Source organism: Apostichopus japonicus, chromosome 17, assembly GCF_037975245.1.
Source record: "Apostichopus japonicus isolate 1M-3 chromosome 17, ASM3797524v1, whole genome shotgun sequence".
In the NCBI taxonomy this organism is placed as follows: domain Eukaryota; kingdom Metazoa; phylum Echinodermata; class Holothuroidea; order Aspidochirotida; family Stichopodidae; genus Apostichopus; species Apostichopus japonicus.
Window position 1 is genome coordinate 17,552,146 of NC_092577.1, and position 22,152 is coordinate 17,574,297.

Consider the following 22,152-nt stretch of genomic DNA (forward strand, 5'->3'; position numbering starts at 1 on the left):
AAATCGAATATATTAATAAATAACTCGTTTGTTTTTATATATTCGAATTTTCTACATATAGATGTAAAATATAGATTAACATAATATATATTAAATCCATTCATGTATAATATATATATTAAATCCACTGATCATAACCTACCAGACAACTAGCCTACATTTCGCCTCTTGGAATGTCTACGGCCACATCACGATGACTATACCGGTTCTCGTCCGATCACCGAAGTCAAGCAACGTAGAGCGCAGTCAGTACTTGGATGGGTGACCGCCTGGGAATACTGGGTGCCGTAGGCTTTTATTTTCATAATTGATAACACTATGTTGCCACGACGATGAGAAATTGAAATGGCCTTCATTGTCTTTCCACAAGGAAAGTGTCTTGCCACGAGGAAAGCGATTTGAAAATCGAATATATTAATAAATAACTCGTTTGTTTTTATATATTCGAATTTTCTACATATAGATGTAAAATATAGATTAACATAATATATATTAAATCCATTCATGTATAATATATATATTAAATCCACTGATCATAACCTACCAGACAACTAGCCTACATTTCGCCTCTTGGAATGTCTACGGCCACATCACGATGACTATACCGGTTCTCGTCCGATCACCGAAGTCAAGCAACGTAGAGCGCAGTCAGTACTTGGATGGGTGACCGCCTGGGAATACTGGGTGCCGTAGGCTTTTATTTTCATAATTGATAACACTATGTTGCCACGACGATGAGAAATTGAAATGGCCTTCATTGTCTTTCCACAAGGAAAGTGTCTTGCCACGAGGAAAGCGATTTGAAAATCGAATATATTAATAAATACCTCGTTTGTTTTTATATATTAGAATTTTCTAGATATATATGTAAAATATAGATTAACATAATATATATTAAATCCATTCATGTATAATATATATATTAAATCCACTGATCATAACCTACCAGACAAGTAGCCTACATTTCACCTCTTGGAATGTCTACGGCCATATCACGTTGACTATACCGGTTCTCGTCCGATCACCGAAGTCAAGCAACGTAGAGCGCAGTCAGTACTTGGATGGGTGACCGCCTGGGAATACTGGGTGCCGTAGGCTTTTATTTTCATAATTGATAACACTATGTTGCCACGACGATGAGAAATTGAAATGGCCTTCATTGTCTTTCCACAAGGAAAGTGTCTTGCCACGAGGAAAGCGATTTGAAAATCGAATATATTAATAAATAACTCGTTTGTTTTTATATATTCGAATTTTCTACATATAGATGTAAAATATAGATTAACATAATATATATTAAATCCATTCATGTATAATATATATATTAAATCCACTAATCATAACCTACCAGACAACTAGCCTACATTTCGCCTCTTGGAATGTCTACGGCCACATCACGATGACTATACCGGTTCTCGTCCGATCACCGAAGTCAAGCAACGTAGAGCGCAGTCAGTACTTGGATGGGTGACCGCCTGGGAATACTGGGTGCCGTAGGCTTTTATTTTCATAATTGATAACACTATGTTGCCACGACGATGAGAAATTGAAATGGCCTTCATTGTCTTTCCACAAGGAAAGTGTCTTGCCACGAGGAAAGCGATTTGAAAATCGAATATATTAATAAATACCTCGTTTGTTTTTATATATTAGAATTTTCTAGATATATATGTAAAATATAGATTAACATAATATATATTAAATCCATTCATGTATAATATATATATTAAATCCACTGATCATAACCTACCAGACAAGTAGCCTACATTTCACCTCTTGGAATGTCTACGGCCATATCACGTTGACTATACCGGTTCTCGTACGATCACCGAAGTCAAGCAACGTAGAGCGCAGTCAGTACTTGGATGGGTGACCGCCTGGGAATACTGGGTGCCGCAGGCTTTTATTTTCATAATTGATAACACTATGTTGCCACGACGATGAGAAATTGAAATGGCCTTCATTGTCTTTCCACAAGGAAAGTGTCTTGCCACGAGGAAAGCGATTTGAAAATCGAATATATTAATAAATAACTCGTTTGTTTTTATATATTCGAATTTTCTACATATAGATGTAAAATATAGATTAACATAATATATATTAAATCCATTCATGTATAATATATGTCGTGGTGTGATACAGTGTGATACAGTGGATACAGTGTGATACAGTCGTGGCGCGGTTGGTTGTGCTCTTTGTTAGCTGTTTTCTTTGTTACTTTTTTCGAACTTACTTGTTCCACGTTTTCTTCAACCTGCAACATCCAAGTTCTTGGATGCTAGCGGGTTTTTATTACTGTGTTTCATTTTGGACCGTTAAACTGTAGGAGTTTTGTAGGTAATTTTTGAAGTCGCCAAGGCGACGAAGGCCGCCAAGGCGTGTGCTAGTGCGAACATGGGTTCCGCGAAACCATCAATACAACGTTTGAAAACTAACAGTGTTAGGGTATTTGACAATGGACATAGCTATGGAGACATACTGAAATCGATATCTGAGGATCTTGGGAATAATAGAATTGTGGGATGTGTTAAGACGTCAGGGCACTGGATTGTGACATTGAAGAATGAATCTGATGCGGAACTTATCCAGGAAACCGGCCTTAATATTAAAGGCGACCATTGTAATGTTACCGGAGTGGAAAAATTTATACTAACGGTGAGTCTTTTTGGGGTACCCTGTTACATTTCTGACGAAGAACTTTCGGCTAAGCTAGAGGAATACGGATGCTCAATTAAATCCAAATGGACGCGAAAATACTATTCCGACTATCCAGACGTGGAAAACGGTATTCGATTCGTAAGAGTACAGTTGCCAAATAATGCCAAAAGCCTGCCCTACGCAATTACGATTGCTGGTGTACATCTAAGACTTAAACACAACAGCCAATCTAAAGTCTGTAACAACTGCTTGAGCGACACCCATGTCATGAAAGAATGTCCCCAGTACGTATGTAGAGAATGTAATAACCAGGGCCACACGGAGAGCCGTTGCCCTAGGATAAAGTGCTTTAGATGCCAAAACTTTGGTCATAAAAGTTTCCTATGCACGGAGCAACCACCTGAGGAAGATAACGATGTCGAACCAGAGAAGCCTTCAGACAATGGTGAGATGGACACAGAAACTGAACCTTCTAACGTCACTGAGAGCGCCAACAAGGAAACAGTTCCCGGGGGCCCACCAGCTCAACCCACAGTGCAACCTCCTGACACGGTAGATCAAGCCAACCGGAACAAGGACCAAATTGAGGAGACTCTGCCTACCAACACCCAGCCACAGCAGAAACAACCGAAATCTCCCAAGAAAGCGAAGGCTACGACCACAGCGACCAAGAAAAATCCCACCGACGAAGCACAGAAATCCCGACTACAAAGAAAACCCGACTACAAACCAGGAAGTAATGGAGACACCACTGAAACTGTAAATGACTCTATGGCACACCTTAAAAGGCAGATGTCTTTGGATGAGGACAACTTCATTTTTGTAAGACACAAGAAGAAAATACCAACACCAAACCTTAGCAAGGCAAGAACCGTAACAAGCAAAAACAATCAAACCTCACTTCTATATCGTCATCGTCATCATACTCTTTCTTGTTTTAATGGATCCAACAAAAAACAAAATAGAAACAAGGGATAATATTTCCTGTGAGTATTATAACATCGATAAGTATAATAATTTACCCCCTAGTAATGGTCTTACCATTTTCAATATGAACAGTAGGAGTCTTAACAAAAATTTTGATAATATTACCACTTTCATCTCATTACTTAATAACGAATTCTCGATCATGGGCTTTACGGAAACTTGGTTGAATGACAATAATAATACATCCATCATCAATATTAATAATTATCGACTTGTAGAAAAACACCGCCATAAAAGAAGGGGAGGTGGGGTTTGTTTATACATTAAAAAGAACTATAATTACAAATGCAGAGACGATCTCTCTGTATTTAATGACTCAATTGAGTCTCTTTTCATAGAGATCACACCCCAAAATGGCAGTAAGCATTACGTTATTGGTATTATTTATAGACCACCGACGGGTTCTTATGACGACTTTTATTTTCATGTGCAAAACATTTATGGCAAATTAACAGAATCACGTAGTAATTCTTATATCATGGGTGATTTCAACATTAACTTACTTGACGACCACTTATCTACAGATTTCCTCAACTTAGCTTTCTCGAATAATTTTTATCCAGCAATAACAAATCCTACCCGTGTTGCAAGTACATCGTCTACTTTAATTGATAACATATTTACTAATGATAATTCTGCAATTAACTCAGGCATATCTGTAACCGATATTACCGACCACTTTCCCATCTTCCTTGACAATAATTCAAGACTTAGAATCTATAATAGAGATAGTAAACGTATTCGTAATTACAATATAAATAATATCAGTAATTTTATTTCCCAATTAGAATGTAAGCAATGGGATGATGTTCTTAATGAAAAGGATGCTAATGTATCCTATAATGTATTTTTTCATCATTTTAGTGATATGTACAATGACTGTTTTCCAGTGCAGGTTATTAATGTAAGGAAGAAACGTAAAAAGAGACATCCTTGGATTACTAGTGGTATATTAAAATCAATAAAAAAGAAAAATCAATTGTATAGACGCCAATTAAAGGATCCAACATCGAATAACAAGAAGGTATACCTTATTTATCGAAATAAATTAACAAATATTATCAGAACATCAAAGAAACTATACTTTCACAGTAAATTTATCGAGAGCAATAATAACATTAATGGTACCTGGAAAACAGTCAATGAACTCTTACATAAAAATGCCAGTCAATCGTCATATCCTACGGCCTTTCACCATAACCAAAACGTTGTCACAGACAACCAGGAAATTGCTAATGGTTTTAACAATTACTTTGTAAATGTAGGCCCTTCACTGGCCAGCAAGATTAAACCCCTTGAAAAAGCTGAGATTTTTTTGCATAAAAGCAGAAATCCCAACCCAAACTCTGTGTTCATATTCCCCGTGACAGAAGAAGAATTACTGAAAACGATCAACACTGCAATTAAACCCAAAAAGGCTGCAGGATATGACGATTTCAGTCCTGATATTATCAAACAGGCCGCTAAGTATATTGTCACACCACTTGCCCATATTTGTAACCTATCATTTAATACAGGTGTCTTTCCAGACAAGTTAAAAATTGCTAAAGTCTTACCAATTTACAAAAATGGCCAGAACAATGCATATGAAAATTACCGGCCAATATCGTTACTCTCTTGTTTTGCGAAACTTATAGAAAGACTATTGTTTAATCGTATTTGTAGATTCTTGGACAAACACAACATTCTTAATAAACAACAGTACGGATTTCGATACAATCACTCCACTGAGCTCGCCCTGGCAGATGCAATTGATAATCTCTACAGTAAACTTGATCAACGTAAGACTTGCATTGGTGTATTCCTAGACTTAAGTAAAGCGTTTGATACCATTAATCATTCTATTTTACTGAATAAGATGCACTTTAATGGTATAAGAGGTACTACTCTGAATTGGTTCGACAGCTACCTATCTCACCGTCACCAATTTACTGCGTATAAGTCACATAACTCTGATCTTGCCCAAGTCCCTTGTGGTGTACCACAGGGATCTATCCTGGGACCTCTGTTATTCATTATTTATGTAAACGACATATGTCAAGTGTCCAATATTGCAAAAGTTACTTTGTTTGCTGATGACACCACTATTTTTTTTGACTCTGACAACATTAGCATCCTACCTATTACTGTATCTAATGAACTAGAAAAGTTTAGTAACTGGTTTCGGTCAAACAAGCTTTCTATCAATGTCAACAAGACACACTACATTGTTTTTAATTCATCCAACAACCCTCCTCAAGTTCACAACATTAATATGAATGGTACACCAATTAACAATGTTGACTACATAAAATTTTTAGGTGTATATATTGATTCAAAACTAAGTTGGCAACAACATATTTCAGCAATCTGTTCTAAGGTCGCAAGGAACATTGGTATACTCGCTATAATAAAACATTTCCTACCGACACACATTCTAAGAATGATTTATAATACGCTCATTCTACCTCATCTGTCCTACTGTTCTATTATTTGGTCTGGTGCTAACATAACTTGTCTTGACCGTCTCAATAAACTACAAAAAGGCGCAATACGTAACATAACACATGCTGCATTTCGTCAGCATACTAGTCCATTGTTTAAAGGTCAAAACCTGCTGAAATTAAATGATATTATAAGGCTACAACTTGCTGTATTTACGTATAAAGCATGGCATGGGCTACTTCCGGGTTCCTTTCATAATTTCTATACAATTAATGTAGAATTATACAATTATAATACCCGAAATAGACAAAATGCTCATTGCAACTTCTATCATACGAAATTAGGTACACGCAGCTTTCGCAACCGTGCAACTAAGTTATGGAACTCATTAAGCAATACCGTTAAATCTAAGGCTACAAAGAATTCATTTAAGAAATGTTTAAAAAAAGAATTGATATCATCATATTAAATTATGTAAATGAGTTATTTACTTCAGCAGTTTCTGTTCATTATGTAACAAACATTCAATTTGTATTTATTCATTTTTTTTTTTTCTTTAGGGAGTCTTCCACTTTGTTAAGCTTTTAAGCTTTATGGAAGACTTCCCTCCGCTTTGTACTTCTGTGGAAAAACAAATAAATAAATAAATAAATATATATATTAAATCCACTAATCATAACCTACCAGACAACTAGCCTACATTTCGCCTCTTGGAATGTCTACGGCCACATCACGATGACTATACCGGTTCTCGTCCGATCACCGAAGTCAAGCAACGTAGAGCGCAGTCAGTACTTGGATGGGTGACCGCCTGGGAATACTGGGTGCCGTAGGCTTTTATTTTCATAATTGATAACACTATGTTGCCACGACGATGAGAAATTGAAATGGCCTTCATTGTCTTTCCACAAGGAAAGTGTCTTGCCACAAGGAAAGCGATTTGAAAATCGAATATATTAATAAATACCTCGTTTGTTTTTATATATTAGAATTTTCTAGATATATGTCAAATATAGATTAACATAATATATATTAAATCCATTCATGTATAATTTATATATTAAATCCACTGATCATAACCTACCAGACAAGTAGCCTACATTTCACCTCTTGGAATGTCTACGGCCATATCACGTTGACTATACCGGTTCTCGTCCGATCACCGAAGTCAAGCAACGTAGAGCGCAGTCAGTACTTGGATGGGTGACCGCCTGGGGGAATACTGGGTGCCGCAGGCTTTTATTTTCATAATTGATAACACTATGTTGCCACGACGATGAGAAATTGAAATGGCCTACATTGACCTCTTGTTATGTCTACGGCCACATCACGTTGACTATACCGGTTCTCGTCCGATCACCGAAGTCAAGCAACGTAGAGCGCAGTCAGTACTTGGATGGGTGACCGCCTGGGAATACTGGGTGCCGTAGGCTTTTATTTTCATAATTGATAACACGACGATGATGAGAAATTGAAATGGCCTACATTGACCTCTTGTTATGTCTACGGCCACATCACGTTGACTATACCGGTTCTCGTCCGATCACCGAAGTCAAGCAACGTAGAGCGCAGTCAGTACTTGGATGGGTGACCGCCTGGGAATACTGGGTGCCGTAGGCTTTTATTTTTTATAATTGATAACACTATGTTGCCACGACGATGAGAAATTGAAATGGCCTACATTGACCGGTTTTTATGTCTACGGCCACATCACGTTGACTATACCGGTTCTCGTCCGATCACCGAAGTCAAGCAACGTAGAGCGCAGTCAGTACTTGGATGGGTGACCGCCTGGGAATACTGGGTGCCGTAGGCTTTTATTTTCATAATTGATAACACGACGATGATGAGAAATTGAAATGGCCTACATTGACCGGTTTTTATGTCTACGGCCACATCACGTTGACTATACCGGTTCTCGTCCGATCACCGAAGTCAAGCAACGTAGAGCGCAGTCAGTACTTGGATGGGTGACCGCCTGGGGGAATACTGGGTGCCGCAGGCTTTTATTTTCATAATTGATAACACTATGTTGCCACGACGATGAGAAATTGAAATGGCCTTCATTGTCTTTCCACAAGGAAAGTGTCTTGCCACGAGGAAAGCGATTTGAAAATCGAATATATTAATAAATAACTCGTTTGTTTTTATATATTAGAATTGTCTACATATATATGTAAAATACAGATTAACATAATATATATTAAATCCATTCATGTATAATATATATATTAAATCCACTAATCATAACCTACCAGACAACTAGCCTACATTTCGCCTCTTGGAATGTCTACGGCCACATCACGATGACTATACCGGTTCTCGTCCGATCACCGAAGTCAAGCAACGTAGAGCGCAGTCAGTACTTGGATGGGTGACCGCCTGGGAATACTGGGTGCCGTAGGCTTTTATTTTCATAATTGATAACACGACGATGATGAGAAATTGAAATGGTCTACATTGACCTCTTGTTATGTCTACGGCCACATCACGTTGACTATACCGGTTCTCGTCCGATCACCGATGTCAAGCAACGTAGAGCGCAGTCAGTACTTGGATGGGTGACCGCCTGGGAATACTGGGTGCCGTAGGCTTTTATTTTCATAATTGATAACACGACGATGATGAGAAATTGAAATGGCCTACATTGACCTCTTGTTATGTCTACGGCCACATCACGTTGACTATACCGGTTCTCGTCCGATCACCGAAGTCAAGCAACGTAGAGCGCAGTCAGTACTTGGATGGGTGACCGCCTGGGGGAATACTGGGTGCCGCAGGCTTTTATTTTCATAATTGATAACACTATGTTGCCACGACGATGAGAAATTGAAATGGCCTTCATTGTCTTTCCACAAGGAAAGTGTCTTGCCACGAGGAAAGCGATTTGAAAATCGAATATATTAATAAATAACTCGTTTGTTTTTATATATTCGAATTTTCTACATATAGATGTAAAATATAGATTAACATAATATATATTAAATCCATTCATGTATAATATATATATTAAATCCACTAATCATAACCTACCAGACAACTAGCCTACATTTCGCCTCTTGGAATGTCTACGGCCACATCACGATGACTATACCGGTTCTCGTCCGATCACCGAAGTCAAGCAACGTAGAGCGCAGTCAGTACTTGGATGGGTGACCGCCTGGGAATACTGGGTGCCGTAGGCTTTTATTTTCATAATTGATAACACTATGTTGCCACGACGATGAGAAATTGAAATGGCCTTCATTGTCTTTCCACAAGGAAAGTGTCTTGCCACGAGGAAAGCGATTTGAAAATCGAATATATTAATAAATACCTCGTTTGTTTTTATATATTAGAATTTTCTAGATATATATGTAAAATATAGATTAACATAATATATATTAAATCCATTCATGTATAATATATATATTAAATCCACTGATCATAACCTACCAGACAAGTAGCCTACATTTCACCTCTTGGAATGTCTACGGCCATATCACGTTGACTATACCGGTTCTCGTCCGATCACCGAAGTCAAGCAACGTAGAGCGCAGTCAGTACTTGGATGGGTGACCGCCTGGGAATACTGGGTGCCGCAGGCTTTTATTTTCATAATTGATAACACTATGTTGCCACGACGATGAGAAATTGAAATGGCCTTCATTGTCTTTCCACAAGGAAAGTGTCTTGCCACGAGGAAAGCGATTTGAAAATCGAATATATTAATAAATACCTCGTTTGTTTTTATATATTAGAATTTTCTAGATATATATGTAAAATATAGATTAACATAATATATATTAAATCCATTCATGTATAATATATATATTAAATCCACTGATTATAACCTACCAGACAAGTAGCCTACATTTCACCTCTTGGAATGTCTACGGCCATATCACGTTGACTATACCGGTTCTCGTCCGATCACCGAAGTCAAGCAACGTAGAGCGCAGTCAGTACTTGGATGGGTGACCGCCTGGGGGAATACTGGGTGCCGCAGGCTTTTATTTTCATAATTGATAACACTATGTTGCCACGACGATGAGAAATTGAAATGGCCTACATTGACCTCTTGTTATGTCTACGGCCACATCACGTTGACTATACCGGTTCTCGTCCGATCACCGAAGTCAAGCAACGTAGAGCGCAGTCAGTACTTGGATGGGTGACCGCCTGGGAATACTGGGTGCCGTAGGCTTTTACTTTCATAATTGATAACACGACGATGATGAGAAATTGAAATGGCCTACATTGACCTCTTGTTATGTCTACGGCCACATCACGTTGACTATACCGGTTCTCGTCCGATCACCGAAGTCAAGCAACGTAGAGCGCAGTCAGTACTTGGATGGGTGACCGCCTGGGAATACTGGGTGCCGTAGGCTTTTATTTTCATAATTGATAACACGACGATGATGAGAAATTGAAATGGCCTACATTGACCTCTTTTTATGTCTACGGCCACATCACGATGACTATACCGGTTCTCGTCCGATCACCGAAGTCAAGCAACGTAGAGCGCAGTCAGTACTTGGATGGGTGACCGCCTGGGAATACTGGGTGCCGCAGGCTTTTATTTTCATAATTGATAACACTATGTTGCCACGACGATGAGAAATTGAAATGGCCTTCATTGTCTTTCCACAAGGAAAGTGTCTTGCCACGAGGAAAGCGATTTGAAAATCGAATATATTAATAAATAACTCGTTTGTTTTTATATATTAGAATTTTCTACATATAGATGTAAAATATAGATTAACATAATATATATTAAATCCATTCATGTATAATATATATATTAAATCCACTAATCATAACCTACCAGACAACTAGCCTACATTTCGCCTCTTGGAATGTCTACGGCCACATCACGATGACTATACCGGTTCTCGTCCGATCACCGAAGTCAAGCAACGTAGAGCGCAGTCAGTACTTGGATGGGTGACCGCCTGGGAATACTGGGTGCCGTAGGCTTTTATTTTCATAATTGATAACACGACGATGATGAGAAATTGAAATGGTCTACATTGACCTCTTGTTATGTCTACGGCCACATCACGTTGACTATACCGGTTCTCGTCCGATCACCGATGTCAAGCAACGTAGAGCGCAGTCAGTACTTGGATGGGTGACCGCCTGGGAATACTGGGTGCCGTAGGCTTTTATTTTCATAATTGATAACACGACGATGATGAGAAATTGAAATGGCCTACATTGACCTCTTTTTATGTCTACGGCCACATCACGTTGACTATACCGGTTCTCGTCCGATCACCGAAGTCAAGCAACGTAGAGCGCAGTCAGTACTTGGATGGGTGACCGCCTGGGAATACTGGGTGCCGCAGGCTTTTATTTTCATAATTGATAACACTATGTTGCCACGACGATGACAAATTGAAATGGCCTTCATTGTCTTTCCACAAGGAAAGTGTCTTGCCACGAGGAAAGCGATTTGAAAATCGAATATATTAATAAATAACTCGTTTGTTTTTATATATTAGAATTGTCTACATATATATGTAAAATACAGATTGACATAATATATATTAAATCCATTCATGTATAATATATATTAAATCCACTGATCATAACCTACCAGACAACTAGCCTACATTTCGCCTCTTGGAATGTCTACGGCCACATCACGATGACTATACCGGTTCTCGTCCGATCACCGAAGTCAAGCAACGTAGAGCGCAGTCAGTACTTGGATGGGTGACCGCCTGGGAATACTGGGTGCCGTAGGCTTTTATTTTCATAATTGATAACACGACGATGATGAGAAATTGAAATGGTCTACATTGACCTCTTGTTATGTCTACGGCCACATCACGTTGACTATACCGGTTCTCGTCCGATCACCGAAGTCAAGCAACGTAGAGCGCAGTCAGTACTTGGATGGGTGACCGCCTGGGGGAATACTGGGTGCCGCAGGCTTTTATTTTCATAATTGATAACACTATGTTGCCACGACGATGAGAAATTGAAATGGCCTACATTGACCTCTTGTTATGTCTACGGCCACATCACGTTGACTATACCGGTTCTCGTCCGATCACCGAAGTCAAGCAACGTAGAGCGCAGTCAGTACTTGGATGGGTGACCGCCTGGGAATACTGGGTGCCGTAGGCTTTTACTTTCATAATTGATAACACGACGATGATGAGAAATTGAAATGGCCTACATTGACCTCTTGTTATGTCTACGGCCACATCACGTTGACTATACCGGTTCTCGTCCGATCACCGAAGTCAAGCAACGTAGAGCGCAGTCAGTACTTGGATGGGTGACCGCCTGGGAATACTGGGTGCCGTAGGCTTTTATTTTCATAATTGATAACACGACGATGATGAGAAATTGAAATGGCCTACATTGACCTCTTTTTATGTCTACGGCCACATCACGATGACTATACCGGTTCTCGTCCGATCACCGAAGTCAAGCAACGTAGAGCGCAGTCAGTACTTGGATGGGTGACCGCCTGGGAATACTGGGTGCCGCAGGCTTTTATTTTCATAATTGATAACACTATGTTGCCACGACGATGAGAAATTGAAATGGCCTTCATTGTCTTTCCACAAGGAAAGTGTCTTGCCACGAGGAAAGCGATTTGAAAATCGAATATATTAATAAATAACTCGTTTGTTTTTATATATTAGAATTTTCTACATATAGATGTAAAATATAGATTAACATAATATATATTAAATCCATTCATGTATAATATATATATTAAATCCACTAATCATAACCTACCAGACAACTAGCCTACATTTCGCCTCTTGGAATGTCTACGGCCACATCACGATGACTATACCGGTTCTCGTCCGATCACCGAAGTCAAGCAACGTAGAGCGCAGTCAGTACTTGGATGGGTGACCGCCTGGGAATACTGGGTGCCGTAGGCTTTTATTTTCATAATTGATAACACGACGATGATGAGAAATTGAAATGGTCTACATTGACCTCTTGTTATGTCTACGGCCACATCACGTTGACTATACCGGTTCTCGTCCGATCACCGATGTCAAGCAACGTAGAGCGCAGTCAGTACTTGGATGGGTGACCGCCTGGGAATACTGGGTGCCGTAGGCTTTTATTTTCATAATTGATAACACGACGATGATGAGAAATTGAAATGGCCTACATTGACCTCTTTTTATGTCTACGGCCACATCACGTTGACTATACCGGTTCTCGTCCGATCACCGAAGTCAAGCAACGTAGAGCGCAGTCAGTACTTGGATGGGTGACCGCCTGGGAATACTGGGTGCCGTAGGCTTTTATTTTTTATAATTGATAACACTATGTTGCCACGACGATGAGAAATTGAAATGGCCTACATTGACCGGTTTTTATGTCTACGGCCACATCACGTTGACTATACCGGTTCTCGTCCGATCACCGAAGTCAAGCAACGTAGAGCGCAGTCAGTACTTGGATGGGTGACCGCCTGGGAATACTGGGTGCCGCAGGCTTTTATTTTCATAATTGATAACACTATGTTGCCACGACGATGAGAAATTGAAATGGCCTTCATTGTCTTTCCACAAGGAAAGTGTCTTGCCACGAGGAAAGCGATTTGAAAATCGAATATATTAATAAATAACTCGTTTGTTTTTATATATTAGAATTGTCTACATATATATGTAAAATACAGATTAACATAATATATATTAAATCCATTCATGTATAATATATATTAAATCCACTGATCATAACCTACCAGACAACTAGCCTACATTTCGCCTCTTGGAATGTCTACGGCCACATCACGATGACTATACCGGTTCTCGTCCGATCACCGAAGTCAAGCAACGTAGAGCGCAGTCAGTACTTGGATGGGTGACCGCCTGGGAATACTGGGTGCCGTAGGCTTTTATTTTCATAATTGATAACACGACGATGATGAGAAATTGAAATGGTCTACATTGACCTCTTGTTATGTCTACGGCCACATCACGTTGACTATACCGGTTCTCGTCCGATCACCGATGTCAAGCAACGTAGAGCGCTGTCAGTACTTGGATGGGTGACCGCCTGGGAATACTGGGTGCCGTAGGCTTTTATTTTCATAATTGATAACACGACGATGATGAGAAATTGAAATGGTCTACATTGACCTCTTGTTATGTCTACGGCCACATCACGTTGACTATACCGGTTCTCGTCCGATCACCGATGTCAAGCAACGTAGAGCGCAGTCAGTACTTGGATGGGTGACCGCCTGGGAATACTGGGTGCCGCAGGCTTTTATTTTCATAATTGATAACACTATGTTGCCACGACGATGAGAAATTGAAATGGCCTTCATTGTCTTTCCACAAGGAAAGTGTCTTGCCACGAGGAAAGCGATTTGAAAATCGAATATATTAATAAATAACTCGTTTGTTTTTATATATTAGAATTTTCTACATATAGATGTAAAATATAGATTAACATAATATATATTAAATCCATTCATGTATAATATATATATTAAATCCACTAATCATAACCTACCAGACAACTAGCCTACATTTCGCCTCTTGGAATGTCTACGGCCACATCACGATGACTATACCGGTTCTCGTCCGATCACCGAAGTCAAGCAACGTAGAGCGCAGTCAGTACTTGGATGGGTGACCGCCTGGGAATACTGGGTGCCGTAGGCTTTTATTTTCATAATTGATAACACTATGTTGCCACGACGATGAGAAATTGAAATGGCCTTCATTGTCTTTCCACAAGGAAAGTGTCTTGCCACGAGGAAAGCGATTTGAAAATCGAATATATTAATAAATACCTCGTTTGTTTTTATATATTAGAATTTTCTAGATATATATGTAAAATATAGATTAACATAATATATATTAAATCCATTCATGTATAATATATATATTAAATCCACTAATCATAACCTACCAGACAACTAGCCTACATTTCGCCTCTTGGAATGTCTACGGCCACATCACGATGACTATACCGGTTCTCGTCCGATCACCGAAGTCAAGCAACGTAGAGCGCAGTCAGTACTTGGATGGGTGACCGCCTGGGAATACTGGGTGCCGTAGGCTTTTATTTTCATAATTGATAACACTATGTTGCCACGACGATGAGAAATTGAAATGGCCTTCATTGTCTTTCCACAAGGAAAGTGTCTTGCCACGAGGAAAGCGATTTGAAAATCGAATATATTAATAAATACCTCGTTTGTTTTTATATATTAGAATTTTCTAGATATATATGTAAAATATAGATTAACATAATATATATTAAATCCATTCATGTATAATATATATATTAAATCCACTGATCATAACCTACCAGACAAGTAGCCTACATTTCACCTCTTGGAATGTCTACGGCCATATCACGTTGACTATACCGGTTCTCGTCCGATCACCGAAGTCAAGCAACGTAGAGCGCAGTCAGTACTTGGATGGGTGACCGCCTGGGAATACTGGGTGCCGCAGGCTTTTATTTTCATAATTGATAACACTATGTTGCCACGACGATGAGAAATTGAAATGGCCTTCATTGTCTTTCCACAAGGAAAGTGTCTTGCCACGAGGAAAGCGATTTGAAAATCGAATATATTAATAAATAACTCGTTTGTTTTTATATATTCGAATTTTCTACATATAGATGTAAAATATAGATTAACATAATATATATTAAATCCATTCATGTATAATATATATATTAAATCCACTAATCATAACCTACCAGACAACTAGCCTACATTTCGCCTCTTGGAATGTCTACGGCCACATCACGATGACTATACCGGTTCTCGTCCGATCACCGAAGTCAAGCAACGTAGAGCGCAGTCAGTACTTGGATGGGTGACCGCCTGGGAATACTGGGTGCCGTAGGCTTTTATTTTCATAATTGATAACACTATGTTGCCACGACGATGAGAAATTGAAATGGCCTACATTGACCTCTTGTTATGTCTACGGCCACATCACGTTGACTATACCGGTTCTCGTCCGATCACCGAAGTCAAGCAACGTAGAGCGCAGTCAGTACTTGGATGGGTGACCGCCTGGGAATACTGGGTGCCGTAGGCTTTTATTTTCATAATTGATAACACGACGATGATGAGAAATTGAAATGGTCTACATTGACCTCTTGTTATGTCTACGGCCACATCACGTTGACTATACCGGTTCTCGTCCGATCACCGATGTCAAGCAACGTAGAGCGCAGTCAGTACTTGGATGGGTGACCGCCTGGGAATACTGGGTGCCGTAGGCTTTTATTTTCATAATTGATAACACGACGATGATGAGAAATTGAAATGGCCTACATTGACCTCTTTTTATGTCTACGGCCACATCACGTTGACTATACCGGTTCTCGTCCGATCACCGAAGTCAAGCAACGTAGAGCGCAGTCAGTACTTGGATGGGTGACCGCCTGGGAATACTGGGTGCCGCAGGCTTTTATTTTCATATTTGATAACACTATGTTGCCACGACGATGAGAAATTGAAATGGCCTTCATTGTCTTTCCACAAGGAAAGTGTCTTGCCACGAGGAAAGCGATTTGAAAATCGAATATATTAATAAATAACTCGTTTGTTTTTATATATTAGAATTGTCTACATATATATGTAAAATACAGATTAACATAATATATATTAAATCCATTCATGTATAATATATATTAAATCCACTGATCATAACCTACCAGACAACTAGCCTACATTTCGCCTCTTGGAATGTCTACGGCCACATCACGATGACTATACCGGTTCTCGTCCGATCACCGAAGTCAAGCAACGTAGAGCGCAGTCAGTACTTGGATGGGTGACCGCCTGGGAATACTGGGTGCCGTAGGCTTTTATTTTCATAATTGATAACACGACGATGATGAGAAATTGAAATGGTCTACATTGACCTCTTGTTATGTCTACGGCCACATCACGTTGACTATACCGGTTCTCGTCCGATCACCGATGTCAAGCAACGTAGAGCGCAGTCAGTACTTGGATGGGTGACCGCCTGGGAATACTGGGTGCCGTAGGCTTTTATTTTCATAATTGATAACACGACGATGATGACAAATTGAAATGGCCTACATTGACCTCTTTTTATGTCTACGGCCACATCACGTTGACTATACCGGTTCTCGTCCGATCACCGAAGTCAAGCAACGTAGAGCGCAGTCAGTACTTGGATGGGTGACCGCCTGGGAATACTGGGTGCCGTAGGCTTTTATTTTTTATAATTGATAACACTATGTTGCCACGACGATGAGAAATTGAAATGGCCTACATTGACCGGTTTTTATGTCTACGGCCACATCACGTTGACTATACCGGTTCTCGTCCGATCACCGAAGTCAAGCAACGTAGAGCGCAGTCAGTACTTGGATGGGTGACCGCCTGGGAATACTGGGTGCCGTAGGCTTTTATTTTCATAATTGATAACACGACGATGATGAGAAATTGAAATGGCCTACATTGACCGGTTTTTATGTCTACGGCCACATCACGTTGACTATACCGGTTCTCGTCCGATCACCGAAGTCAAGCAACGTAGAGCGCAGTCAGTACTTGGATGGGTGACCGCCTGGGAATACTGGGTGCCGTAGGCTTTTATTTTCATAATTGATAACACGACGATGATGAGAAATTGAAATGGCCTACATTGACCTCTTGTTATGTCTACGGCCACATCACGTTGACTATACCGGTTCTCGTCCGATCACCGAAGTCAAGCAACGTAGAGCGCAGTCAGTACTTGGATGGGTGACCGCCTGGGGGAATACTGGGTGCCGCAGGCTTTTATTTTCATAATTGATAACACTATGTTGCCACGACGATGACAAATTGAAATGGCCTTCATTGTCTTTCCACAAGGAAAGTGTCTTGCCACGAGGAAAGCGATTTGAAAATCGAATATATTAATAAATAACTCGTTTGTTTTTATATATTAGAATTTTCTACATATAGATGTAAAATATAGATTAACATAATATATATTAAATCCATTCATGTATAATATATATATTAAATCCACTAATCATAACCTACCAGACAACTAGCCTACATTTCGCCTCTTGGAATGTCTACGGCCACATCACGATGACTATACCGGTTCTCGTCCGATCACCGAAGTCAAGCAACGTAGAGCGCAGTCAGTACTTGGATGGGTGACCGCCTGGGAATACTGGGTGCCGTAGGCTTTTATTTTCATAATTGATAACACTATGTTGCCACGACGATGAGAAATTGAAATGGCCTTCATTGTCTTTCCACAAGGAAAGTGTCTTGCCACGAGGAAAGCGATTTGAAAATCGAATATATTAATAAATACCTCGTTTGTTTTTATATATTAGAATTTTCTAGATATATATGTAAAATATAGATTAACATAATATATATTAAATCCATTCATGTATAATATATATATTAAATCCACTGATCATAACCTACCAGACAAGTAGCCTACATTTCACCTCTTGGAATGTCTACGGCCATATCACGTTGACTATACCGGTTCTCGTCCGATCACCGAAGTCAAGCAACGTAGAGCGCAGTCAGTACTTGGATGGGTGACCGCCTGGGAATACTGGGTGCCGCAGGCTTTTATTTTCATAATTGATAACACTATGTTGCCACGACGATGAGAAATTGAAATGGCCTTCATTGTCTTTCCACAAGGAAAGTGTCTTGCCACGAGGAAAGCGATTTGAAAATCGAATATATTAATAAATAACTCGTTTGTTTTTATATATTAGAATTTTCTACATATAGATGTAAAATATAGATTAACATAATATATATTAAATCCATTCATGTATAATATATATATTAAATCCACTGATCATAACCTACCAGACAAGTAGCCTACATTTCACCTCTTGGAATGTCTACGGCCATATCACGTTGACTATACCGGTTCTCGTCCGATCACCGAAGTCAAGCAACGTAGAGCGCAGTCAGTACTTGGATGGGTGACCGCCTGGGGGAATACTGGGTGCCGCAGGCTTTTATTTTCATAATTGATAACACTATGTTGCCACGACGATGAGAAATTGAAATGGCCTACATTGACCTCTTGTTATGTCTACGGCCACATCACGTTGACTATACCGGTTCTCGTCCGATCACCGAAGTCAAGCAACGTAGAGCGCAGTCAGTACTTGGATGGGTGACCGCCTGGGAATACTGGGTGCCGTAGGCTTTTATTTTCATAATTGATAACACGACGATGATGAGAAATTGAAATGGCCTACATTGACCGGTTTTTATGTCTACGGCCACATCACGTTGACTATACCGGTTCTCGTCCGATCACCGAAGTCAAGCAACGTAGAGCGCAGTCAGTACTTGGATGGGTGACCGCCTGGGGGAATACTGGGTGCCGCAGGCTTTTATTTTCATAATTGATAACACTATGTTGCCACGACGATGAGAAATTGAAATGGCCTTCATTGTCTTTCCACAAGGAAAGTGTCTTGCCACGAGGAAAGCGATTTGAAAATCGAATATATTAATAAATAACTCGTTTGTTTTTATATATTAGAATTTTCTACATATAGATGTAAAATATAGATTAACATAATATATATTAAATCCATTCATGTATAATATATATATTAAATCCACTGATCATAACCTACCAGACAAGTAGCCTACATTTCACCTCTTGGAATGTCTACGGCCATATCACGTTGACTATACCGGTTCTCGTCCGATCACCGAAGTCAAGCAACGTAGAGCGCAGTCAGTACTTGGATGGGTGACCGCCTGGGAATACTGGGTGCCGCAGGCTTTTATTTTCATAATTGATAACACTATGTTGCCACGACGATGAGAAATTGAAATGGCCTTCATTGTCTTTCCACAAGGAAAGTGTCTTGCCACGAGGAAAGCGATTTGAAAATCGAATATATTAATAAATAACTCGTTTGTTTTTATATATTCGAATTTTCTACATATAGATGTAAAATATAGATTAACATAATATATATTAAATCCATTCATGTATAATATATATATTAAATCCACTAATCATAACCTACCAGACAACTAGCCTACATTTCGCCTCTTGGAATGTCTACGGCCACATCACGATGACTATACCGGTTCTCGTCCGATCACCGAAGTCAAGCAACGTAGAGCGCAGTCAGTACTTGGATGGGTGACCGCCTGGGAATACTGGGTGCCGTAGGCTTTTATTTTCATAATTGATAACACTATGTTGCCACGACGATGAGAAATTGAAATGGCCTTCATTGTCTTTCCACAAGGAAAGTGTCTTGCCACGAGGAAAGCGATTTGAAAATCGAATATATTAATAAATACCTCGTTTGTTTTTATATATTAGAATTTTCTAGATATATATGTAAAATATAGATTAACATAATATATATTAAATCCATTCATGTATAATATATATATTAAATCCACTAATCATAACCTACCAGACAAGTAGCCTACATTTCACCTCTTGGAATGTCTACGGCCATATCACGTTGACTATACCGGTTCTCGTCCGATCACCGAAGTCAAGCAACGTAGAGCGCAGTCAGTACTTGGATGGGTGACCGCCTGGGAATACTGGGTGCCGCAGGCTTTTATTTTCATAATTGATAACACTATGTTGCCACGACGATGAGAAATTGAAATGGCCTTCATTGTCTTTCCACAAGGAAAGTGTCTTGCCACGAGGAAAGCGATTTGAAAATCGAATATATTAATAAATAACTCGTTTGTTTTTATATATTCGAATTTTCTACATATAGATGTAAAATATAGATTAACATAATATATATTAAATCCATTCATGTATAATATATATATTAAATCCACTAATCATAACCTACCAGACAACTAGCCTACATTTCGCCTCTTGGAATGTCTACGGCCACATCACGATGACTATACCGGTTCTCGTCCGATCACCGAAGTCAAGCAACGTAGAGCGCAGTCAGTACTTGGATGGGTGACCGCCTGGGAATACTGGGTGCCGTAGGCTTTTATTTTCATAATTGATAACACTATGTTGCCACGACGATGAGAAATTGAAATGGCCTTCATTGTCTTTCCACAAGGAAAGTGTCTTGCCACGAGGAAAGCGATTTGAAAATCGAATATATTAATAAATAACTCGTTTGTTTTTATATATTCGAATTTTCTACATATAGATGTAAAATATAGATTAACATAATATATATTAAATCCATTCATGTATAATATATATATTAAATCCACTAATCATAACCTACCAGACAACTAGCCTACATTTCGCCTCTTGGAATGTCTACGGCCACATCACGATGACTATACCGGTTCTCGTCCGATCACCGAAGTCAAGCAACGTAGAGCGCAGTCAGTACTTGGATGGGTGACCGCCTGGGAATACTGGGTGCCGTAGGCTTTTATTTTCATAATTGATAACACTATGTTGCCACGACGATGAGAAATTGAAATGGCCTTCATTGTCTTTCCACAAGGAAAGTGTCTTGCCACGAGGAAAGCGATTTGAAAATCGAATATATTAATAAATACCCTCGTTTGTTTTTATATATTAGAATTTTCTAGATATATATGTAAAATATAGATTAACATAATATATATTAAATCCATTCATGTATAATATATATATTAAATCCACTGATCATAACCTACCAGACAAGTAGCCTACATTTCACCTCTTGGAATGTCTACGGCCATATCACGTTGACTATACCGGTTCTCGTCCGATCACCGAAGTCAAGCAACGTAGAGCGCAGTCAGTACTTGGATGGGTGACCGCCTGGGGGAATACTGGGTGCCGCAGGCTTTTATTTTCATAATTGATAACACTATGTTGCCACGACGATGAGAAATTGAAATGGCCTACATTGACCTCTTGTTATGTCTACGGCCACATCACGTTGACTATACCGGTTCTCGTCCGATCACCGAAGTCAAGCAACGTAGAGCGCAGTCAGTACTTGGATGGGTGACCGCCTGGGAATACTGGGTGCCGTAGGCTTTTATTTTCATAATTGATAACACGACGATGATGAGAAATTGAAATGGTCTACATTGACCTCTTGTTATGTCTACGGCCACATCACGTTGACTATACCGGTTCTCGTCCGATCACCGAT

At 39.5% G+C, this 22,152-nt stretch overlaps 20 non-coding genes and 40 pseudogenes across 20 annotated transcripts; all 60 read left to right on the forward strand.

The window, feature by feature from the left end:
* Positions 1-175: 175 nt before the first annotated feature.
* LOC139956407 (5S ribosomal RNA) lies at positions 176-294 on the forward strand (annotated as a pseudogene).
* Positions 295-577: 283 nt separating this feature from the next.
* On the forward strand, positions 578-696 carry LOC139956409 (5S ribosomal RNA; annotated as a pseudogene).
* A 283-nt stretch (positions 697-979) lies between these two features.
* On the forward strand, positions 980-1,098 carry LOC139956548 (5S ribosomal RNA). Its single transcript, XR_011789387.1, has one exon. It is a non-coding gene; the product is annotated as a 5S ribosomal RNA (ribosomal RNA).
* Positions 1,099-1,381: 283 nt separating this feature from the next.
* LOC139956410 (5S ribosomal RNA) lies at positions 1,382-1,500 on the forward strand (annotated as a pseudogene).
* A 283-nt stretch (positions 1,501-1,783) lies between these two features.
* On the forward strand, positions 1,784-1,902 carry LOC139956448 (5S ribosomal RNA; annotated as a pseudogene).
* A 4,884-nt stretch (positions 1,903-6,786) lies between these two features.
* Positions 6,787-6,905, forward strand: LOC139956411 (5S ribosomal RNA; annotated as a pseudogene).
* A 281-nt stretch (positions 6,906-7,186) lies between these two features.
* LOC139957229 (5S ribosomal RNA) lies at positions 7,187-7,307 on the forward strand (annotated as a pseudogene).
* A 76-nt stretch (positions 7,308-7,383) lies between these two features.
* Positions 7,384-7,502, forward strand: LOC139955475 (5S ribosomal RNA). The gene has a single exon (XR_011788714.1). It is a non-coding gene; the product is annotated as a 5S ribosomal RNA (ribosomal RNA).
* A 68-nt stretch (positions 7,503-7,570) lies between these two features.
* Positions 7,571-7,689, forward strand: LOC139955477 (5S ribosomal RNA). Its single transcript, XR_011788716.1, has one exon. It is a non-coding gene; the product is annotated as a 5S ribosomal RNA (ribosomal RNA).
* Positions 7,690-7,766: 77 nt separating this feature from the next.
* On the forward strand, positions 7,767-7,885 carry LOC139955478 (5S ribosomal RNA). The gene has a single exon (XR_011788717.1). It is a non-coding gene; the product is annotated as a 5S ribosomal RNA (ribosomal RNA).
* Positions 7,886-7,953: 68 nt separating this feature from the next.
* Positions 7,954-8,074, forward strand: LOC139957389 (5S ribosomal RNA; annotated as a pseudogene).
* Positions 8,075-8,357: 283 nt separating this feature from the next.
* LOC139956412 (5S ribosomal RNA) lies at positions 8,358-8,476 on the forward strand (annotated as a pseudogene).
* Positions 8,477-8,544: 68 nt separating this feature from the next.
* LOC139956521 (5S ribosomal RNA) lies at positions 8,545-8,663 on the forward strand (annotated as a pseudogene).
* Positions 8,664-8,731: 68 nt separating this feature from the next.
* On the forward strand, positions 8,732-8,852 carry LOC139957390 (5S ribosomal RNA; annotated as a pseudogene).
* A 283-nt stretch (positions 8,853-9,135) lies between these two features.
* On the forward strand, positions 9,136-9,254 carry LOC139956413 (5S ribosomal RNA; annotated as a pseudogene).
* A 283-nt stretch (positions 9,255-9,537) lies between these two features.
* Positions 9,538-9,656, forward strand: LOC139955745 (5S ribosomal RNA). The gene has a single exon (XR_011788976.1). It is a non-coding gene; the product is annotated as a 5S ribosomal RNA (ribosomal RNA).
* Positions 9,657-9,939: 283 nt separating this feature from the next.
* Positions 9,940-10,060, forward strand: LOC139957230 (5S ribosomal RNA; annotated as a pseudogene).
* A 76-nt stretch (positions 10,061-10,136) lies between these two features.
* On the forward strand, positions 10,137-10,255 carry LOC139955479 (5S ribosomal RNA). The gene has a single exon (XR_011788718.1). It is a non-coding gene; the product is annotated as a 5S ribosomal RNA (ribosomal RNA).
* Positions 10,256-10,323: 68 nt separating this feature from the next.
* Positions 10,324-10,442, forward strand: LOC139955480 (5S ribosomal RNA). Its single transcript, XR_011788719.1, has one exon. It is a non-coding gene; the product is annotated as a 5S ribosomal RNA (ribosomal RNA).
* A 68-nt stretch (positions 10,443-10,510) lies between these two features.
* On the forward strand, positions 10,511-10,629 carry LOC139957017 (5S ribosomal RNA; annotated as a pseudogene).
* A 283-nt stretch (positions 10,630-10,912) lies between these two features.
* On the forward strand, positions 10,913-11,031 carry LOC139956414 (5S ribosomal RNA; annotated as a pseudogene).
* A 68-nt stretch (positions 11,032-11,099) lies between these two features.
* Positions 11,100-11,218, forward strand: LOC139956522 (5S ribosomal RNA; annotated as a pseudogene).
* A 68-nt stretch (positions 11,219-11,286) lies between these two features.
* On the forward strand, positions 11,287-11,405 carry LOC139956644 (5S ribosomal RNA; annotated as a pseudogene).
* A 281-nt stretch (positions 11,406-11,686) lies between these two features.
* LOC139956415 (5S ribosomal RNA) lies at positions 11,687-11,805 on the forward strand (annotated as a pseudogene).
* A 68-nt stretch (positions 11,806-11,873) lies between these two features.
* Positions 11,874-11,994, forward strand: LOC139957391 (5S ribosomal RNA; annotated as a pseudogene).
* A 76-nt stretch (positions 11,995-12,070) lies between these two features.
* LOC139955481 (5S ribosomal RNA) lies at positions 12,071-12,189 on the forward strand. The gene has a single exon (XR_011788720.1). It is a non-coding gene; the product is annotated as a 5S ribosomal RNA (ribosomal RNA).
* A 68-nt stretch (positions 12,190-12,257) lies between these two features.
* On the forward strand, positions 12,258-12,376 carry LOC139955482 (5S ribosomal RNA). The gene has a single exon (XR_011788721.1). It is a non-coding gene; the product is annotated as a 5S ribosomal RNA (ribosomal RNA).
* A 68-nt stretch (positions 12,377-12,444) lies between these two features.
* On the forward strand, positions 12,445-12,563 carry LOC139957018 (5S ribosomal RNA; annotated as a pseudogene).
* A 283-nt stretch (positions 12,564-12,846) lies between these two features.
* On the forward strand, positions 12,847-12,965 carry LOC139956416 (5S ribosomal RNA; annotated as a pseudogene).
* A 68-nt stretch (positions 12,966-13,033) lies between these two features.
* LOC139956523 (5S ribosomal RNA) lies at positions 13,034-13,152 on the forward strand (annotated as a pseudogene).
* Positions 13,153-13,220: 68 nt separating this feature from the next.
* Positions 13,221-13,339, forward strand: LOC139955483 (5S ribosomal RNA). The gene has a single exon (XR_011788722.1). It is a non-coding gene; the product is annotated as a 5S ribosomal RNA (ribosomal RNA).
* Positions 13,340-13,416: 77 nt separating this feature from the next.
* On the forward strand, positions 13,417-13,535 carry LOC139956645 (5S ribosomal RNA; annotated as a pseudogene).
* A 281-nt stretch (positions 13,536-13,816) lies between these two features.
* Positions 13,817-13,935, forward strand: LOC139956417 (5S ribosomal RNA; annotated as a pseudogene).
* A 68-nt stretch (positions 13,936-14,003) lies between these two features.
* On the forward strand, positions 14,004-14,122 carry LOC139957059 (5S ribosomal RNA; annotated as a pseudogene).
* A 68-nt stretch (positions 14,123-14,190) lies between these two features.
* LOC139957033 (5S ribosomal RNA) lies at positions 14,191-14,309 on the forward strand (annotated as a pseudogene).
* A 283-nt stretch (positions 14,310-14,592) lies between these two features.
* On the forward strand, positions 14,593-14,711 carry LOC139956418 (5S ribosomal RNA; annotated as a pseudogene).
* A 283-nt stretch (positions 14,712-14,994) lies between these two features.
* LOC139956421 (5S ribosomal RNA) lies at positions 14,995-15,113 on the forward strand (annotated as a pseudogene).
* A 283-nt stretch (positions 15,114-15,396) lies between these two features.
* On the forward strand, positions 15,397-15,515 carry LOC139955746 (5S ribosomal RNA). The gene has a single exon (XR_011788977.1). It is a non-coding gene; the product is annotated as a 5S ribosomal RNA (ribosomal RNA).
* Positions 15,516-15,798: 283 nt separating this feature from the next.
* Positions 15,799-15,917, forward strand: LOC139956422 (5S ribosomal RNA; annotated as a pseudogene).
* A 76-nt stretch (positions 15,918-15,993) lies between these two features.
* On the forward strand, positions 15,994-16,112 carry LOC139955484 (5S ribosomal RNA). The gene has a single exon (XR_011788723.1). It is a non-coding gene; the product is annotated as a 5S ribosomal RNA (ribosomal RNA).
* A 68-nt stretch (positions 16,113-16,180) lies between these two features.
* On the forward strand, positions 16,181-16,299 carry LOC139956525 (5S ribosomal RNA; annotated as a pseudogene).
* Positions 16,300-16,367: 68 nt separating this feature from the next.
* On the forward strand, positions 16,368-16,486 carry LOC139956646 (5S ribosomal RNA; annotated as a pseudogene).
* A 281-nt stretch (positions 16,487-16,767) lies between these two features.
* On the forward strand, positions 16,768-16,886 carry LOC139956423 (5S ribosomal RNA; annotated as a pseudogene).
* A 68-nt stretch (positions 16,887-16,954) lies between these two features.
* Positions 16,955-17,073, forward strand: LOC139956526 (5S ribosomal RNA; annotated as a pseudogene).
* Positions 17,074-17,141: 68 nt separating this feature from the next.
* LOC139955485 (5S ribosomal RNA) lies at positions 17,142-17,260 on the forward strand. Its single transcript, XR_011788724.1, has one exon. It is a non-coding gene; the product is annotated as a 5S ribosomal RNA (ribosomal RNA).
* A 77-nt stretch (positions 17,261-17,337) lies between these two features.
* On the forward strand, positions 17,338-17,456 carry LOC139955486 (5S ribosomal RNA). The gene has a single exon (XR_011788725.1). It is a non-coding gene; the product is annotated as a 5S ribosomal RNA (ribosomal RNA).
* A 68-nt stretch (positions 17,457-17,524) lies between these two features.
* Positions 17,525-17,643, forward strand: LOC139955488 (5S ribosomal RNA). Its single transcript, XR_011788727.1, has one exon. It is a non-coding gene; the product is annotated as a 5S ribosomal RNA (ribosomal RNA).
* Positions 17,644-17,711: 68 nt separating this feature from the next.
* On the forward strand, positions 17,712-17,832 carry LOC139957392 (5S ribosomal RNA; annotated as a pseudogene).
* Positions 17,833-18,115: 283 nt separating this feature from the next.
* Positions 18,116-18,234, forward strand: LOC139956424 (5S ribosomal RNA; annotated as a pseudogene).
* A 283-nt stretch (positions 18,235-18,517) lies between these two features.
* Positions 18,518-18,636, forward strand: LOC139955747 (5S ribosomal RNA). Its single transcript, XR_011788978.1, has one exon. It is a non-coding gene; the product is annotated as a 5S ribosomal RNA (ribosomal RNA).
* Positions 18,637-18,919: 283 nt separating this feature from the next.
* Positions 18,920-19,040, forward strand: LOC139957231 (5S ribosomal RNA; annotated as a pseudogene).
* A 76-nt stretch (positions 19,041-19,116) lies between these two features.
* On the forward strand, positions 19,117-19,235 carry LOC139955489 (5S ribosomal RNA). The gene has a single exon (XR_011788728.1). It is a non-coding gene; the product is annotated as a 5S ribosomal RNA (ribosomal RNA).
* A 68-nt stretch (positions 19,236-19,303) lies between these two features.
* Positions 19,304-19,424, forward strand: LOC139957394 (5S ribosomal RNA; annotated as a pseudogene).
* A 283-nt stretch (positions 19,425-19,707) lies between these two features.
* Positions 19,708-19,826, forward strand: LOC139955748 (5S ribosomal RNA). Its single transcript, XR_011788979.1, has one exon. It is a non-coding gene; the product is annotated as a 5S ribosomal RNA (ribosomal RNA).
* Positions 19,827-20,109: 283 nt separating this feature from the next.
* LOC139956425 (5S ribosomal RNA) lies at positions 20,110-20,228 on the forward strand (annotated as a pseudogene).
* Positions 20,229-20,511: 283 nt separating this feature from the next.
* LOC139955749 (5S ribosomal RNA) lies at positions 20,512-20,630 on the forward strand. The gene has a single exon (XR_011788980.1). It is a non-coding gene; the product is annotated as a 5S ribosomal RNA (ribosomal RNA).
* A 283-nt stretch (positions 20,631-20,913) lies between these two features.
* On the forward strand, positions 20,914-21,032 carry LOC139956426 (5S ribosomal RNA; annotated as a pseudogene).
* A 283-nt stretch (positions 21,033-21,315) lies between these two features.
* LOC139956427 (5S ribosomal RNA) lies at positions 21,316-21,434 on the forward strand (annotated as a pseudogene).
* Positions 21,435-21,718: 284 nt separating this feature from the next.
* Positions 21,719-21,839, forward strand: LOC139957232 (5S ribosomal RNA; annotated as a pseudogene).
* A 76-nt stretch (positions 21,840-21,915) lies between these two features.
* Positions 21,916-22,034, forward strand: LOC139955490 (5S ribosomal RNA). The gene has a single exon (XR_011788729.1). It is a non-coding gene; the product is annotated as a 5S ribosomal RNA (ribosomal RNA).
* The last annotated feature ends 118 nt before the right edge of the window (positions 22,035-22,152 follow it).